Source organism: Thunnus maccoyii, chromosome 8 (genome assembly GCF_910596095.1).
Source record: "Thunnus maccoyii chromosome 8, fThuMac1.1, whole genome shotgun sequence".
Taxonomy (NCBI): domain Eukaryota; kingdom Metazoa; phylum Chordata; class Actinopteri; order Scombriformes; family Scombridae; genus Thunnus; species Thunnus maccoyii.
Window position 1 is genome coordinate 24,918,223 of NC_056540.1, and position 18,618 is coordinate 24,936,840.

Here is an 18,618-nt window from a genome sequence, read left to right on the forward strand (position 1 = left end):
TCGACCCGTAGACGACCCCGGGGGTGACGAGATTTTCATGTGACGGCAGCGATGTGCGTTGCCTGTTTACACATGAACACACTGCCTGTTGCATTGTGTTACTTAGTTTTACCCAGTTTCAGAATCTATACTCGGAGCAGGCATGCGCACATACACTCCTTGACTAAAAGTCCTGACATACGTAAGCGACAATGTGAGCGAGCAGCGAGAGGGCATCCTACTGGATGCGGCCTTTTAAAAAAAAAACGCATTGTTACACAAACACAAACAGCTCCGAGTAACACAAATGTGTGTTGAACAAAGCAGGCGTTGGGGGTGAGTCATGTTGAAACATTGCCCAGCGGTGCATCATGATGAATGGGTTAGTTTTACATTGTTGTAAATAGTTGTTCATCAAAGACAGCCTGTCAGCATGTAGCCTCACACAGCAGAGCGTGCCAACATCTTTGAAGTTAAAAAGGAGAACCGCATATTCTCAAAACACACGCTTAAATACGCACAAGGGCATGTAAACACACATGTAAGCACACTCTCGAGCATGAAAAAAGCTCTATGAGGGAAAATTCATTCACACAAATCATCATGCACAAAGCAAACAAGCACATACACACGCTTGTGGACATGCATATGACACACTCACACATAAGAGTATCAGTACTTGCTTTGAATTGTGACTTGTTTTAAGGCCTTGATACATTCCAGCAGGGATCACAGTGACATTCAGTGTAAGCAGCAGCAGGCAGAAATGGGTCACATAGTAGTCACTAATAATTTGAGCATTTAGATGAATCTAAATGCTACAAGTATCCTGAGGACAGCAGCCGGGTGGGGTTTACTGCATCAGAGGGGTTAAGGAGGTGTCAAGTAAGCAGTCATGTATAGAAAAATGGATAAAACTGATCTTATTATTATGATGATTAGGTGCTTGCAGGCCTATATAGCAAGACTTAGGAATATATGATTGTGAAAGTATTGTACAAATACAGTATTTGTACATATTAGTGACATTTATGTGATTATTGCACATTTGCAGGTAGAATTGTAAAGGTGAATTGATTCCACTAGTACTCGAAAGTCAACATACCTGCATATATTTCTTCTGCAGCTAAAAATGTATTTACTTCATAACTGGTACATGGTGAGTCCAAAGTAATGCATACATGAGATTAGTGTTTCTGTCCTCTACAACTGTAAATCTTACTGAATTGGATTGTCTTTTTCTACAGTCATTTATACCCTTTAAAGGACTTTTTTTTTTTTACCAGGTAAAGGTTTTTTGTTGTGTACTTTTTTGTTGTTTTGTACTGAATTTACTGGCATGGTTTATCAGGTGATTGATTGATCTGTTAATTGGAAAAGGCAGACGATGAAGGACAGGAAAGGCAGTTAATGTGAATCTGACTTTACAAGCCACTGAAGGAACACGACATGGGGGATGACGGCAGAATAGTTAGTATTAAAAGCTTTACAGGGATATAGTAAAGTAGGTGAGATTTAAGAGGGAGAGCTTATGCAGTTTGTAGGAAACCAAAATGATCTTTTCGGTTTTATCCACCACATGTGGCCCCGAAGCAGCTGTGATCACCCCTTCTTCGGAGTAGTGAGGATGAAATCAGAAATGTAAGATGAGTAAAAGGTCAAATGGGGAGAAAACTACTAAAGTACTAATGAGTAAATATTTAACCGGGGTATAATCTGATACAGAGAAGAGCAGGGTGGGCAAGGGAGAGAATGATTGAGAGTTCAAAGTGCTGAGCTGAGGCCGGCGGTGTGAGTTTCAAAGGCGGCGCGTGGCGATGGATGTGAGAGATTCGTTAATTCAGCAAAGCAAGGCACTGCCTTGATGTTTACTAGAGTTACACAGGCAGCAGCTGGAAGAGCACACACACAGGAACGCATACAGTACGCACACGTGCACAGGCAGGTTCACACATAAATGCAGGCAGATGCACCGATATGCACCCTTAACCAATATAAATTGTATATGCATAGTGCACATACATGCAAACACATGCTTATTCACCTACAAACACTTACAGTAATGGCAAACACATTCAGTATCTTGGAAACCCACATTTACACAACTGTTGCTGTCTTCATTAAATCACTAATTTACAGCCTGAGGCTCTTTAAATATAAAAGGATTTGTACTCTTTCTTTTTGACTAAACATCTGCGTTTCATAAGACAACAGGGCAGTTTAACAATAACAAATGAGGACCTCCTGGTGTGCACTGGAGCTTCACATGGAAGAGAAGCAACACTTTGCTAATGGGGACATCATCTATTTTTGGTATATGACAGCAGTTTTTATACAGCAGGATGGTTTGAGGTTGGAGCAAATTGCTAAATATATCTGCCTAAACAGACAGTGTGCCTAGTGTACTGCATCCCCTCTGAGCATAGCACGCAGTAGTACTTTAAATTACTAGTTTACAATCTAGGGTAAGCTTTGCTTCTCAAACTTTTAGGCTTGTAACTCCTTGAAACAAAGCTGTTACTTCCTGCAATGCCTTGTAGCAGGTTGCATATGAGCAAGAATCATTTTGGAGGCTTTAAAAAGTTAATCTGTCCGATATTTTTTGCAAGAAAAAAAGCTTTTCAAAAATCTCTCAATGTCATCTTGCAGCCTCTCTGAGTCTTAAGGTTGGCAACCATTGAAATAGAGTTTTTCCTACATTTTCCAGAATATCTTTCAGCAACACTCAGACTTGTATCAAACACTTATATGTCTGTTGTTCTTTTTAAATGCTAAATTGAAGCTGACGTAAGAGCACACAAATAACTTAGACTGGATGGGGTATAAAAACAAGCTTTTTAGGGTGAATGAGTCAAGATTTTATTTACTTTTGTCTGATGAGTTAGTGGAGTGGATTTTTTAAGGAATATTGTCTAATGCACACCAGGTGCAGGTGCAGAGGCAAATGAAGTCATGCAAAATAATGCAGTAAATGTCTGCACAGTAAGCACAAGATAAGTGAATTTGTTAGTAGATTTTTATCCTGTAAATATGAATTCTATTGTAGCGTATGGCTTCTGAGATGCATTGCTTGTGTCGTCTATGTGTCTTTTCTCAGTTATTGATAATGTACTATAAATGTTTATGTTTTGTTCACTACCGTCTTTAGGGTGAAATTCTACTTTAAAACCATGTCTGTTAAGTTCATACAGAGCAATTTGTGTCTGCAGTTCTTCTCTGACTGTCTTGCAAGACTGCATTTATACATGTGACTTTATATTTAACCTACGTATACTGTATGCTCACCCACCCCCCACCCCCCAACCCCCACCCCCACACACACAGTCTGTTTCCACTTCTGTGATCTCAGAGCCCCCCTGTGAGCAGCGGACATGAAGTAATTCAGTAATTCTACTGAATCATTTCTGCCCTTGACTGGATCACCTCCATCACATTAATCTGCCGGGTGAACGGTCAAGGCTTTAGGCTGCAGCTATATATTTGCCAGATTTGTGCGTGGCATTCACATCGTCTCCATTTTAGGCAAATCTCAGTCTGTGTTCCACGCTTGACCCTGCTGCTCCATTAATTAACTGTGACCAGTGATGTAAAACAGCCACGTGAACAAACAAATGCACACATGAAGATTAATGCACTTTTACAAGCACACACACACACACGTGTGGAAAAGAGAAGGAGGACTAGAAGGCTACCTTACTTTTATACTGAGGCTTAAAACAACAAAATGAACTTAACCAGATGCTTTCGTTTTACAAACACACACTTGCGTGTATATTAACACACACACACACAAAACCCGATCCCTAACTGTATGTTTTCAGAACTCATAAACCCCATCTCTGTGTGACGTTTATGAGCGAGTGTGTGGAACCACTTGTGCCTCATGCCTGTATGTTATTTCATCGCTCTGTTGATATTTTACGCTCTGACACAGTCCATGTTCAGCGTTGGATGAGCCAGGGGTGCTTCATGTATTCTCTCACTGTTGGTTTTCTCAACATTTTTCATGTCATAACCAAACCCAGGCCTTGTTGTTAACCTGAACCTGACCGCCAAGGGTAAATGGCCCGTGCCTGGCCGCAACGTCTGAAAAATATACTAGAGTTGAATCTGCAAGTAACTCTGCTGGAAAATGTATCTGGACTTATTAACGCCCCATGAAAATGTGGGATGTTAATCACATATTGTGTATTTGGATAATATCAGATGGAGATTGAATGGGGTAGGATTTGAGCTTTGTCAGCTGGAAGCGACACAGTTGAACTCTGTCTTCCTTCCCATCGCTGCAACAGTCAGGCAGCGGTTTCCAAAAAAGATGAATTGAAATACTTGGAATACGAATCGGTTTATAATGTGATACTTTATTGATCCCCAGTGGAAAATTTCCTCTTTTTTTGCCTCCTTCCAGGGAGGTCAGGGGCCGGGGTTAGCGGTAAGAGAGCAGGTAGGGATTTAGTTTCTTGCTCAAAGACACTTGAAGGAAAATCCACCCTAAAACACTTTCCCACCGCTTTTGGTCATGTACCTTACATTTCTTGATGCATTTTCTTGTTTGTGTGTTGTAATGATTCATTTTCTCCGTCGGTCAACTGGCCAGATGTAGATATTTGTAGCTGTGCTCTTAACCACTATTACAGACTATTTTCTCTAAAAGATATCAGTATCATGGATGTATTATAGGAACTGGATACCGGACTCAGAGATGGTGCCTATTCAATCGAATGAAAATTGCTCGCCGGGCACATGAGCCAAAACATTTTTTTCCAGGTTTGCATGTGTTTCTTGTGTGGCCTACTGAATATGCGTGGTGGTGTTTCTTCCACTGGACCCACTTGCAAGTTTCTACTCGGCCCATAGACTTAACACTGGGATGATGTCACAAATTTTAAAATCATTTTTCTAGTCGTGAGAAAAGTTTAAAACCTTCATGGATATAAAAAAAATAATAATAATACAAATACAAAGAGTTATAATTGACCTTATTTGCAGGGGTACAAACCTAAATCAGTTGCTAGCAATCCAGAGCTTCAATGATTAGTCGGTTAAACGATTAGTTGCCAACTATTAAATTAATCAGCAACTATTTTGACAATCAATTAATCATTTGGAGTCATTTTTAAGAAGACAGTTTTCTTCAAATTCTCTGATTCCAGCCTCTTAAATGTGAATATTTTCTGCTTTCTTTAGTCCTCTATGATAGTAAACTCATTATGTTATGTAATATTTGAGAATGTCACCTTGGGCTGTGGGAAACAGTGATTTTTCACCATTTTCTGAAATTTTATGGACCAAACAACCAATCGATTGATCTAGAAAATAATCAACAGATTAATCGATAATGAAAATAATCGTTTTTGCAGCCCTATAGCAATCATCTGTAGCACCGTCCAATCAACAACAATGAACTATAGTTTTATTTATATATGCATACACAGTGACTGAGTGGTAAATATCCCATTATGCTTACCTAACCGACAATATTTTGTCATTTAGTCGCTGTAGTGTTTTGTAATTTAAGGTTTATTGCATTGTCTTGTGAAGCTTTACAGTTTACATAATTATTAAACAGCATTTTGGTCTTGATGCTCCTATCAAAATAACCATCTCCCAAACAGAAAATGGCTAACAACAACATGTCACCCTGAATAATGAAGTGAAATCAAAATGTTTTTCAAAACTTCCAGCCAAGGGTGTAATCTCCTTATCATATGTTTTGTCGAGGGACTGTGGTTTTATCTCTTGTGCAGCAGATGAGTTGTTTGTAATGCAATTTGAGTTTATTCTGCTGTTCATCCCGACTCGGTGTGGACGAGAGCGCTAACAAGGTGCTTCAAAACTAAATGTGAATTAACTTAAAAAAGGAGACTGATAGGGTGAGAAGGAGAGAAAGCAGTACAATATGATACAGCTGTGCGGTGGATCTGTAAAGTTACAGTGCTGAGGGGTCTGGAACTATTTTCAGCTTGTAGGGGTGGTAGATTTTACTTCCTGGAACAGACTTATATTACTAAGCAGCTTTAGCCAAAACTCTGCTCCCTGGCTTAAATTAGTTACCTGGAAGCGTTAGCTTATTGAGGATTTTAACAGGAGAAACTGGGAACTTTTTGGGGCTTTGCTATTCTCAATGGCATTTTTATTTTTTTTTATTTTTCCAACACTAAGCCAATTATATTCTGAAGATAAAACTTTACAGTTACTATGTAAAGGAGTGAAACACGAGCACCAGATGTTTTGAGCTGTGATCATACTAATATTTACGACTTTTGCCATAAAACTGCCTGTGCGCCTGACGTTTGTGGCTTCCTGATCGAACACACAAGTGGTAGCCTGCTGCTCTTATCATAAAATACACACACAAACATATTCTGTTACACGAGTTTTTACAGCTGACTTAGCGACTGACACAAAGATTCTCACATAAATTTTTATATTTTTATACAAATAAAGACAGAAAGTTGAAGAATATTACATTCAAGTTAATCTGATAGGTGTTGATGAAAGATTGGAAGCTATTAGGTCTCTACCGGGGGGAAAAAAATGTATATGGATAAATTGTTTAAGACAAGCAAAAACAGCATGTTTCTAGAAGTGAGACAGTCTAGGCCTTAAAATGTTTTTTATGCATTTGATACTATTATAGAAGTGGCTTTTGTAAGTGATTTAATGTACGTCATCATTCCTTGTTGCACACATGGAAAACATGACTTCAAAGGAAGTCACTGCAGGAGTTGGAGAGAATTTCTGGTGAGCAAAATGTCAGTGGGTTGATGGATCAATAAGGCAAAAAGCACTTCACTGTAAGACAGAACCTGTTCTCAAAATGTGAGTTTTCTTGTATGTTTAGACTGTAGATGGTGTGTTCCTGGTCTTACTGAGTGACTGACAGCTGGACAGACAGACTCAGACATGCTGCTGCCTGGTTGGGAGACACGGCCAAGGCCAAAGTGAATGTAACAGGCCTGACATAGACCAGACTCACACATATATACACACACACACACACACACAGTGAAGGTTAACCCAAGAGTGGAAAACAGCACCTCTGCCTCCTCAAAGTATGACGCTACATTATTTTTTCCTCTGTGTGTGTGTGTGTGTATGTGTGGACAGAGTGGAAACAGCAGGTTGCTTTTTTTTCATGACCATACAGTCACCCTCCTCCCTCATACAGCCGCTCATACCTCACACACACACACACACACAAACACACGTACACACACACACAGGTGGCTGTAATTAGTGTATTGAGCCCATTCATGGCTTAAGATCAAACTGCGGTCTGCTCAGCTTCAGGAAATACAGAGCTCTGCTTAGAGTTAGACACACACACACACTTATACACACACATAGATGCATGCACCTTCACTCTTTATTTCTCTTTCTCTGTTTCTAAAATGATGCTGGCGTACAAAAGGTTTCCCCTGAAAATGTTTTTGTTTAGTCTGCAAGTGAAACAGAGCTCCACTTGACTTCGCTGTAGAAACTTAACACACTTGCGCGCTCAGTGTTTACTTCTGCAGGCAGAGTACACAGACAGAAAAGGTGGAGAGCAGGGACTACGTGTTAGATAAGCCTGACGTTTTCAACATCTCCAATCTCAGTTAAGAATACACACAGTTGGTTTTTGCTGCAGCGGTAAGCAGAACTTTCTCAGTGGGTCCAGCTGTGCACGAGGTTATAAAAGCAATAATAATGCTTCAGGAGGGAATTCTTGTAGCTCTGAGTGGTCAGCCTTTCATATTGATGAGCGGGCATATTTCTCTGTTTGCTGCCCTTTTCACTTTGTTATATATTCAGACACAGCTAGAATTATAAAAAGATTTTTTTTTTTTACCTTTGTAATGAAAGTTAAGTGGTTTTATCATGTGATGGAAGGAGTCATGCACAGTGAGTATTGTTTAATGAAGCAATGATTCGATCATCAAGGTCTTTGTGAGGTTTTTTTTTTTTTAAGCCCAGTGAAGACCTTGAAGGTCAAAACATTCCCTCACTAAACACTTAGTAGCTCTTTTATCCATTGAAGGCTGCTTGTGTCCTCCATCTGCACAGAATTGGACTTGGACATAGATGTATAAAATAAAATGTAAAAGTATCATTAACTGTTGGAGCCACATCAAACGAGCTACCACATTCTCATCTGGTCGAGAAAAGGACCTAGTTTTGAATCCAGGGGCTTCCACTCACTCTTGTCAGCAATCCAATACATTTTTGCTTTGCAACTAAACTGCAGTGCTTCTTATGCAATCCTGCTCTAGTTGTTACAGCTCAAGACAAATTCTTTAACTTCAGCTTCTGTCTGACCCACAGAATGCTTTGCAATCTCTTTTACTACACCATGATTCAATTATGAGTTAAATGTTGCACTTTTTATGGCAAGAGCTGATATGAATCGATGAGGAAAACCTTTTTGGATTACATCGACTCTGGAAAAACTGAAAATGATTACTCTCAGTTTCCAAGACTACATGTCAGCTGCACTGCTGATCATTTTATTATTAGCCATAATAAACGGTACATTTTAGTCATAACTTTTCTCTTTTATGTAACTGATGATAAGATAAGATGTGCATCGTGCATTGAGCATTCTTACAATAAAAACCTGAATGTCAGATTTTTGGATTTCATTTGAATCTCCACAAACTCTTTGGTTCTTTACCTAAGCTTGCAGAATTTCGAGTAAGACCTCTGTAGTAACACACACACACACACATTGAAGCCTCCTTAAACCTGCCTTCACTGTGAAACCGTTGCCAACACAGCAAAGAACGCTGGTTAATCAACCACATACCCAGATGACTATACAAAATAGTTTCTGTGTGTACAGTATAAACGTGTGTGTGTCTATGTAAGTCAGTTTGCGTGTGTGTGATTTGCACACACATGTAGGTTTGTACCAAATAGGTCAGAAAGCTGGAAGCAATTCCCGGCTGAACGTTGACGTGTGTTCATCATATTTCAGAGATTCGGAGCCCAGAATGGCACGACGTGTAATCACATTTGTAAATAGCATCGTAAAATTGCGCTCGTAAAAAGTTTGTTGTTGTCTTGGCCTGTTCTAAGGGGGCCATGGCAAGGGGGGGGAGGTGGGGGGCGGTGGGGGGGAGGCAGGTATTTGGAACAGAAAATGTTGTCAGGTGTTGGTGTGTGTGTATGTGTGTGTGTGCGCGTGTGCCTGCATGGATATGGTGATGGTAATGAGATCAAATGTTCCAGATCAAAAGATGTTTAAGATGATTTTTTTCTGTGTGTGTGTGTGTGTGTGTGTGTGTGTGTGTGTGTGTGTGTGTGTGTGTGTGTGTGTGTGTGTGCACGTGTGTGTGTGTGTGTGTGTGCGTGTGCGTGTGATTCAGTGATTTAATAAACTTTAGAAAATGTCATCGCCTCAAATACACATCATTAATGTGATCACTGCCCACTAAATACTCCGGGTTTACACACCCACACGCGCGCACACACCCACCACAAGCTGTTAATCTGTAATGTAAGCAAGCGTTGTCGCTCAGAGAGTGTAGCAGTTAACTTTAGTGCACGATTGTCTGTTCTGTGGCTACAGTTAATAAATCTCTCTCTGCACTGCCTTTTTCCCTCTCAGCCTCCGTCCCTCTTTCTCTCTCCAGCTCTGAGTTTTCATCTCTCTCCTGCTGCCTCTTGACCTCTTCTAAAAGTCCGTCAGATCCCGTCTTGTTCCCTCTCTTTCTCCGTCGCAGCCTCTTTCAGTGTCTCTCTCTCATGCTGTTAATGGAGGACTGTGTAGCAGCACAAGTTATAATGATTTCCATAAGGCTACACAGCCTCTCCACAGGCGAGAGAGTAAATCACAGTGACGTGTGTGTGTGTGTGTGTGTGTGTGTGTGTGTGTGTGTGTATGTGTGTGTGTTGGGACAAGGGGTCTGTAGAGTAATGTACACGTGTGCGCACGTGGATGCTTGTGTGCACATTCACATGAACTCATAGTTTTCTCCTGAGACTATGACAACTTTAAGCTTAAAGAGTATGATTTTCATTGTGTGAGAAAAGTGGAAGTATGATTCTTTGATTGTTTATTGGTATTTTGATTGTGTGAAATGAGTTTTAGAAAGACAATAAGTTGGAGTAGTAATGTGCATAGCCATTAATCAATCAATGAATTAGTCTATAAAATGTCAAAAAAAAGCTGTTCAAGTTCACATAGCTCAATGTGTTTTTTTTCAGATTGTTTGTTTGGTCCAATAAACACTCTTAAACCCAAAGATATTCAATTAACTATAATATAAAACAGAGAGAAGCAGCAAATCCTCATATTTGAAAAGCTGAAAGCAGCAAATTATGGGCAACTTCCCTTAATAAACAGTGAAAATAGTCGTGTTTAACTTTCATTAACTAGTCATTTCAGCCCAAAATAATATTATCCTTAAGCACAAAGGTTCATTGTTGACCTTGGATATGGTAGTCTGTGAAAACCAAACCACTCAAAGTCTACCTACAGTCTTTTTCCTGAGCTTTCAGCAATATCATTATGTTGGAGTTGTTGTTGTTGTTAGCTCAGTACAGTGGCTGACTGTTACGATTTCAACCATAGCACATTTAGGATTTCTTAAGATCCATTTCCATGACAACTGAGCAAACTCCAGACACTGAAGAAGACCCTTTGAAACCATTGAAAGCTCAGGAGTTAAGCTGACCTTGAGTTGAGTTTGATAATCGAAATATTATCGTTATCGTTATTAACTGTTCTGTAACATGACCCTGAACTCCCAAAAATATCATCAGGGTCCTGCAGATGCTTTGTTACTATAAACTTTCATTCATTTATTTCTTTTATTTTGTTGTGTATTAAGAGAAACAAATTCATCTCCACATTGATATCTATGTCTGTTTTACACTGTACAGTCAGTGGTTTGGCATGTTCCCAAGTACTGTACATCAAGCAGTTTCTTTCCATGGAGGATTACATGAGCTGCTAATTACATCTGAAACACGACCCATATTGCAGACAGAAGGTTTCCACAGAACATCTACAGTATTACATTTTTGATCCAGAGCTACAGCAAGTAAAACCAAACATTTGAAAGAATGACACTGTGTGTAATGTTGCAACTTGTTGCAAAAAAAATCTGTATAAATATTCCTAAAATGGCTGTGGCTGGAGAGAAAAGTATGTTTGGAACGTGGGGTCAAAATGTAGGACAACTGTGGTGTAATCATTTGTGAGAGAGAGAGAGACATAGAAATATAAAGAGAGAGCGAGAGAGAGATCTTGGATGTCTCTGTGTTGACCCACAAACAGTGTAGAAAATGTTAAATCTCTTGTGATATTTCATCAGCAGTAATAATGGGCCTATAACAGAGGAAAGAACCGCATGACATGTGGTTTCATTGTTTCCAGAAAATCATTGAACTGATGGAGTTATAATGACAGTGTGTGTTTTAATAGGAGGTCAGTGAACTGACACGCCAACCCGTTGCTGAAGGACGAATGGTGTTTATTCTGTTGGTTTTTACAAGGTTTGGAGCACGATAGATCCTCACTTAACTGTTAAAGAATGGTTTTTAAAGTTCAGAATTTATTATCTTACCCTCCTATCCAGGCCTTTTTAACATAGTAATTCAAGCATTCCTGTGGTCCCCATTGTTGCATCTACAGGAGGTCACTTGTTAAAACAGATTCAGAGGCCTTGTGACGTCTCATTTTTCTTGAATTTGGTGCTCATGAAAGTTTGAGTTTCTGAAGTTGGAGTTGTCATTTCAGTCACAGTGACTGTCACTGCCCCAAACAAACAGAAAACGTAGATTACATCACTTCCTGCAAACTCTCTCAGAGTTATGCATCAGCTGATCTTTTGTACTGTGAAATCTTTCATGTATTTGCTGAATGGCTGTTGTGTTAAATAAAGATTAGTTAAAGACGGACATCTTTTGCATGGACAAATCAGGTTTGATTATTATGATTAAAAACCTCTTCTGACATTAGGGCTGCAACTAACAATTATTTTCATTATTGATTAATCTGCCAATTATTTCCTCGATTAGTCATTTGAAATTAAAGTCGAGTTAAAGGTGACATCTTCAGATATCTTGTTTTGTCAGATTAACAGTTCAAAGGTATTCTGTTTGCTGTCGTGTGTGACAAAGAAAAGCATGAAATCACCACGTTTGAGAACTTAAAAATAGCAAAATTTTTGGCATTTTTGCTTAAAAAAATGACTAAAACTATTATTACACGATTATCAAAATCATTTCCCTTTAATTTTCTTTGGATTAACTAAACAATTGATCGACTAATCGTTGAAGCTTTGTCTCACATTTTGTTTTATTTACAGTTTTAGAAAACTGCAGATTTTTTGAGTGGCACAGATTGGTGAAACAGTGAAATAATGATGTTTACAGTACAGTTTTCTTAAAACATGTTTCACTCAAGCTGATTATCAAGTTAAAAATACAGGCACGTTGGCATCCATGTAAAATTGGAAGATGATATGGCATTTCTGATCATTTCCACAGCACATATTTGGGTTAAACTCCACTTTGTTCAAAACTGCAAATCATAGCAATATTTAAACCAAGTTGTTGTTGCAGAAGTAAAAATAAACCCTTCTGAGACCGACGGTTTAACTCAACAATACCTCTTCCCCCAATGTTATGAAAGACTTGTTGACTTGTGGTAGTTCCTGTCTGAATTATAAAGTGAAACATCAAGTCTGTATGAAGTGTGAGGCAAGCTGCGCATGTGTTTAAGGCCGAAACTGTGACCATGGTGATTTTTAGAGGACTAACAGCGGTTTACTGGGTTTGTCAGGTACACAAACTCACATCAGGGCTGCTGGTTTTGACCCTGATGCTGCAACAAGCAGCGGTCAGTCAGGAGCTGACACACAAACATCTACCTCTCACAGAGGCTTTAACACATGCACACATAGAGGTTCTGTCCACATATCCAGTGTCTCTATATTAAAACCTGGAAGGACATGACCCTTTAGGAAAACACTGGCCCCCTGGACACACACACTCACACACTGGACAGTGGGGACTCATATTTCTTTGCATGCTCATGTCCAATAGCTGCCTTTTCTCTACAGACCTGAAGGTAAATACAAGAAGGGGTTATACAAACACACACATACACACTCACACATAGGGGTACCCGCCAGTGAATGTGTGAAATGTAGCACACTGTTGAGCCATTTCCCCCCCTGTAGATTAAAAGAGAGAGAAAGATGAAAAGAAACAAAGAGGCAGAAAATGAAACAGAGAGAGAATGTAAAGCACGAGTGTGATGAGAGAGAGACTGAACGTTGGATCGTTAGGAATGAGGAACACTCATAGATGACATAAATATGGCAAATTTGTTTTATACTCTGTGAAGCTTTGTACAAAAGCACGTCTGTATCCTGCAGTGACACTCCAGACCTTGTGGCAGAACTCCAAATTGATGACTCTTGGGGGGACATTTGGTGTCTTTATAGCCAGTGCTTGTATGGTCACATTAAAATATCCTCTCACATCTGCTGTAAGTATAACTTTAAAACGATATGGAACGAAAAAAAAAAATGAACATGACTTAAAAAAACAGACATTAATCAGAAACATGTGGTCCAAAGGCTTGTGGCAGAAGTATATATTTTCTCTTTAAGCCATGTTTGTGTTGGAGTTATTCAGTTCAGTTGTTTGCATGAAACCACACTTTTATGTCTCATTTTCGTTTTTCCTGGTCTTACTGCTGTGTACTTCACTGCTAAACTATCCTCAGTGCTGTTGAACACGAGTTTTACATGACATTCATTTGGCAGTCCAGATGCTTTTGCTCGCTGACATTTAGAGTCAGGCTTCAAACCAGCAACCTCATGACTGGCTGAACCGCTCCACCACCTGAGCCGTAGCCTCCCCGAAAAAACAAAATAACAGCTGCCACTCTGTAATCAGAAGTAAAGCTAACATTTAATTTTATTAATACAATATGTCTTGACCATTTCAGGTCAAGATGTCGTGTTATAATAAGTGCCACAGTGCACTTAGAAAATAAAACAAATGTGCTCAATTACTAGCAAATGTGTATTTTGGATGAACAAAGCTCTGTGAAATCTGTGTAAAAATACATAATAAATAGTTTGGCCGCTGTACAGTGAGACAATATCATATGTCACATTACAGTTTTCTATTGTTTTGAGTATATTGCCACAGCTCACCAGAGTTATTGTCACTGTGTACACACTCGATTACACAACCTGCACTCATTTATGCATGACCATGTGTATTTATATGTATTAGCCTGTATGCACATGTTTATAATGTGTGTGTACGTGGGCGTGTGTGTGCGTGTGTATTGGTTGTTGTAGGCACCGGCCAAAGTATCTGGCTGAACATTAAAAGGTGGAACAGGATCAGAAGAAAATGTTGTTTATTGAATACAGCTGAAGCTGGGAGGGAATATGTTTTCTACTTTGTGTGTGTTCAACTTGAAACAAACAGTGAAACATTAACTCTACCCCCAACCTTGCGCTCGTATAACAGACCCGAAGAAAAAAGGTGTAAAACGGACTCGGCTGGCAGAAACACTTTCTGAAGCCTGGATGTCCAGCATGCTGACAGATGTGTGATTTGCAGGGTTCACATTGAAATATAGTGTTACAGTCTGGCTCCTTAGAAGACTTGGAGGTTTAAAAAGGTGTCACATCACAAATACAAAAATAAAAACAGTATTTTTGCATGGTAATGGCTTTAACAGCTGGACTAATGGTTGACCAAGGTGTGTTCAGGAGTGTGTTCATATAGTTAGTGAGACCACACACATTCAGTTTGTTCTTCCTGGACATCTTTGGATGAAAGCTTCCTCCTCTTCAGGTAATGAGTGAAGTGATAATGGAGGAGTCAGCTGGTCATCTGTGCGACATCATGTGTTTATAGTCAATAGTCTGGTCTCCACTGTTGGTCTACGGTTATAGAAGTGAAGAAATCATGCACTCATCTTTGGATCCAACGGGGATCTGTTTTGGATTGTTTCAGGAGTCCCCCCATTGAGTGCTAATAAATAAGTCAAAAAGTAGACAAATGATTATATGTCTGGATATTGTAGACTGTACTTCATTTCTGAACAGTTACACAAAGCTGCATCAGCTGTTTGGAAACATTTAGTCATTTTTTATTTTTGGAAAATCTAAAGAACTACTAGTTCAGTATTATTGCTTTAATGAAGGTTGATATGAAGCTCTGCTAATGTAATGTGTGTTGTATTAAAATCCAACCCTACTGTTTTTTGCCTGTTAAGAGAGTAACCAATGACATCATTTCTGTTGCATCTCTTTAAGTGAATACAGTGGTAGTAAACGCTATTGTACACAGTTTTTCATCTCGCTAAATTGTCAGCCTAATGTTACACAAGCAGCCTAGTCATCTTTGCATCAATGATCAATGTTAGATTAGTAAAAAAAAAACAACCCAACTTCAAATTTTGATACTTTTATAGGATCTTTGTCTCATGCAGTGTTCAGAGTAAAGCAGTACAGAATGACAACAGGAGATGACAGACGAGAAACTCTTTAAAGTAGCTTTATTCACAAAAGAGAAGAAGACAAAACTTTACCAGCCGTCTGACCTTCATCAGTGACACAGTGACACCCATCAAGGCAATCAGATATTTATAAAGCAACCAATCAATATCTGGCACTCAAACAAGGACAAAAGACAAGACTGGCACACAACAGAATTATGCATACTCATCATACTTTGCACAATACAATATTTTTCACTCTCAGGATTTATTTTGATTCTGATGCATTTTATGTATTTTGTCCTTTTCAGTATTTTAATACATGAGATAAATCAGTACTGGAGAATCACCTTTTCCTTGGACAAAACTTCCCTTTACACCATGTAACCTTAAGCACTTAGAGCCTGGATTTGGAACATATAACTCTTTATTGATATGCCATCTCTACAGTATCTGTAGTTTATAATGTTAATTATGCCACGTGTCAATAGATTTTGTTTTATAGGCTGTAGGTTGCTGATATATCTCTGCATCAGTATCACAATACACAACTGCTATACATATATATGTTTTGAATTTGGGAAATACTTTGATACTTTGGATGTGTGGCTGCACTGTACGGACAGTGGAAGCGGTCCAGCCCCCCCTCTGTGAGTCGGTCTGTAGGAGGTCTGCCAAGCGAGGTTTACAGGCTCGCACCAGGCCTGGGGGAGGGTTTGCTAGCTGTTAGAGTGTTAAACCATGTTCCCCCCCCTCAGATCAGACCCCCATGCCGCTCGGCTTCAAACGCACTGCCCTTTCTCAGAACATGCCATGCATGTGGGGTGGAGGGATGAAGGGGGAGTCAGAGGGAGGGAAGGAGGAGCAAGGTTCGACGGGAATACCGACACCTCAAGTTACCACTTAGTTAAATAACGGCAGAACGCACGCACCCAAACATGCGCTGACACACCCATGCAGGAATTCGTATCACACACACAAAGATACACGCAATCACACGCGCAGCGCCTGCTCTACGCATCCTGCCAGTATGCTATTAATACCAGCCGTGAGGATGCAGGTCATGCCTCGTATTTGCATTTCAAATGCGTCATTTATTCCATCTTCCAAATAGTGATGCTTTAAAGACATTTGGCGCTGCATTAAACACTCTGAGCTTTCAGGTGGTCTTCTAAAGTCCAGCCACACATCCGTATATATGTACCAACATGCACGATAAACATATCCATTTACAATTACGCGTGCACTCTCACGTATTCCTTGCAGGTGGTCCAAAGCAGTATGGTTCCTTTTTCTTTCCTTCCATAACTACCATCAGGTTTTGGTTGAAGTTTAAGGTTCAAGCCAATTTAAACCCCACCCCCCCACCCCTACACCATCCTGTATTTTGACAGACTTGATATTGCACTGATATCAGCCCGCCTCCCTCCCCACGCCCCTGTTGAAGGGCCCCTCGGATACATTGGTAACATCTTGAAGTGGTTCCTCGCATGAAGGTCCAGACAGATGTTTGTATCTTTTTGATAATCTATGTTGGAAGCCATGCTGAGCGAGGGAAATTGATACACCAGTGAGAGAGTGAAAGCAAGTATGATAAAGTATGATCTTGTAGAGTATGATATTGACAGAATATAAAGGTGTAAAATGTTTTTTACCCTCTTCCACTCTTTTTTAGATGTTGCACAGCTTACAGTCATGCTGTCTGAAAAGCAAGGCCAAAGCTTGATAGGGGATTTTAGCAGTAATTTTATGGTATTCATCATCCTCTCTCAGACATAAGACATATGTAGCTTAAAAGGGGACATATGCTATACTGTAATGATGTCAGATGTCTGTGTTCACTATGGTCAAAGTTCCTAACCTTTGTTTCTAAGGTTGTTCCACAGGCTGTTCACATTGTCCACTCACATATTTTGGATCGGATTCAGGCTCGAACATGTACGGATGTATTTGAGAAGTTTCTGTTTCAAGTTAAGAACAAGAAAAAGTGAAATCTCACTACTACTGTTTGTGTGCCTAGCCTCTCGAGCCGGCAGCTACCAGGAGCTGACCAATCAGAACAGAGCGGGCTCGTTGGGGAGGGGGGCGTTAAAGAGACAGGAGCTAAAACGGCCTGTTTCAGACAGAGGCTGAACTGAGGGGCTGCATAAAGGCCAATAAACATGATAAACAAGGAGGTTTTTTTTCTTTAAATCATGCAAAGATGTTCCAGTAGAGCCCCAGAATATAAATATAGACCTAGAAATGTATGGGGGTTTTTTTTTACACTAAAGACTTTCCAAATTCAGTCATGTGAGTCGTCAGTAACATCACCTCCTCTAGCATCAACCTGCTTTTCTTGCCACTCATCTACCCATGTTTTACTATGTTTGCTATACAAAGCTTTTATGTAAAAACTGTCTAAATATGATACTTTATGCTTTTGAACATGAGAGTGATTTAGCTGAGGGTAATGCATTACACTTCCTTAACCTGTAACAATCTGCCTCCAGTATGCAAGAATGGACCAATGCATCACTGATATCTTGAATTTATGCTGAACGATCATATATCATGACCCCATGCTGGAATGGCTACATCGTATAAAACAACTGTCAGATGCTGATAGAAAACAGAAGAAGAAGCTTACTCTCACACACTCATGAGGTTTCCTGCTTTTTTTGTAGTGTGTAGCATATAGAGCCAGCTCAAAGTGCATATAATTAATGTTTATTTTAATCTAACTGGAGAAACAGATGAGTATATGAATCATTTTAAAGGGACCCTATTTTGCCATCTTTTTGTGTCTAAGTGACTAATGGGGACAACAATTGTGAAACTGGTCCAGTATTGAGCAAGAGTGCTGCAGCTGGCAGCCGCGAAACAGGCTGTAATGTAATCCGACGGGGCAATAGTGCCACGTCAATGTACATCCACTTAAAGTGCTTGTTTTTGCCACTGACTGGCTCAGATTGTTATTGTAAGTGTCCGACAACATTATGGAAAGGACCATACAGAGAAAGAAAGAAACAAGACATCTCCTTGAGCAAGACTTAGTTAGACACAATAACAAACAGACCAGATCAAGAGAGAGGTAAAGAAAAAAGTTTTATTTCTCTGTACAGTCCTTTCCGTAATGTTGTCAGACACTTATAATAACAATCTGAGCCTGTCAGTGGCAAAAACAAGCACTTTTA

The 18,618-nt window shown here is 39.6% G+C and overlaps 1 protein-coding gene across 1 annotated transcript in view; it reads left to right on the plus strand.

Moving 5' to 3' along the window:
* fgfrl1a (fibroblast growth factor receptor like 1a) overlaps positions 1-18,618 on the plus strand; it is a 73,653-nt gene that overhangs the window by 41,916 nt on the left and 13,119 nt on the right. The gene's annotated exons all lie outside the window — the stretch shown is intronic.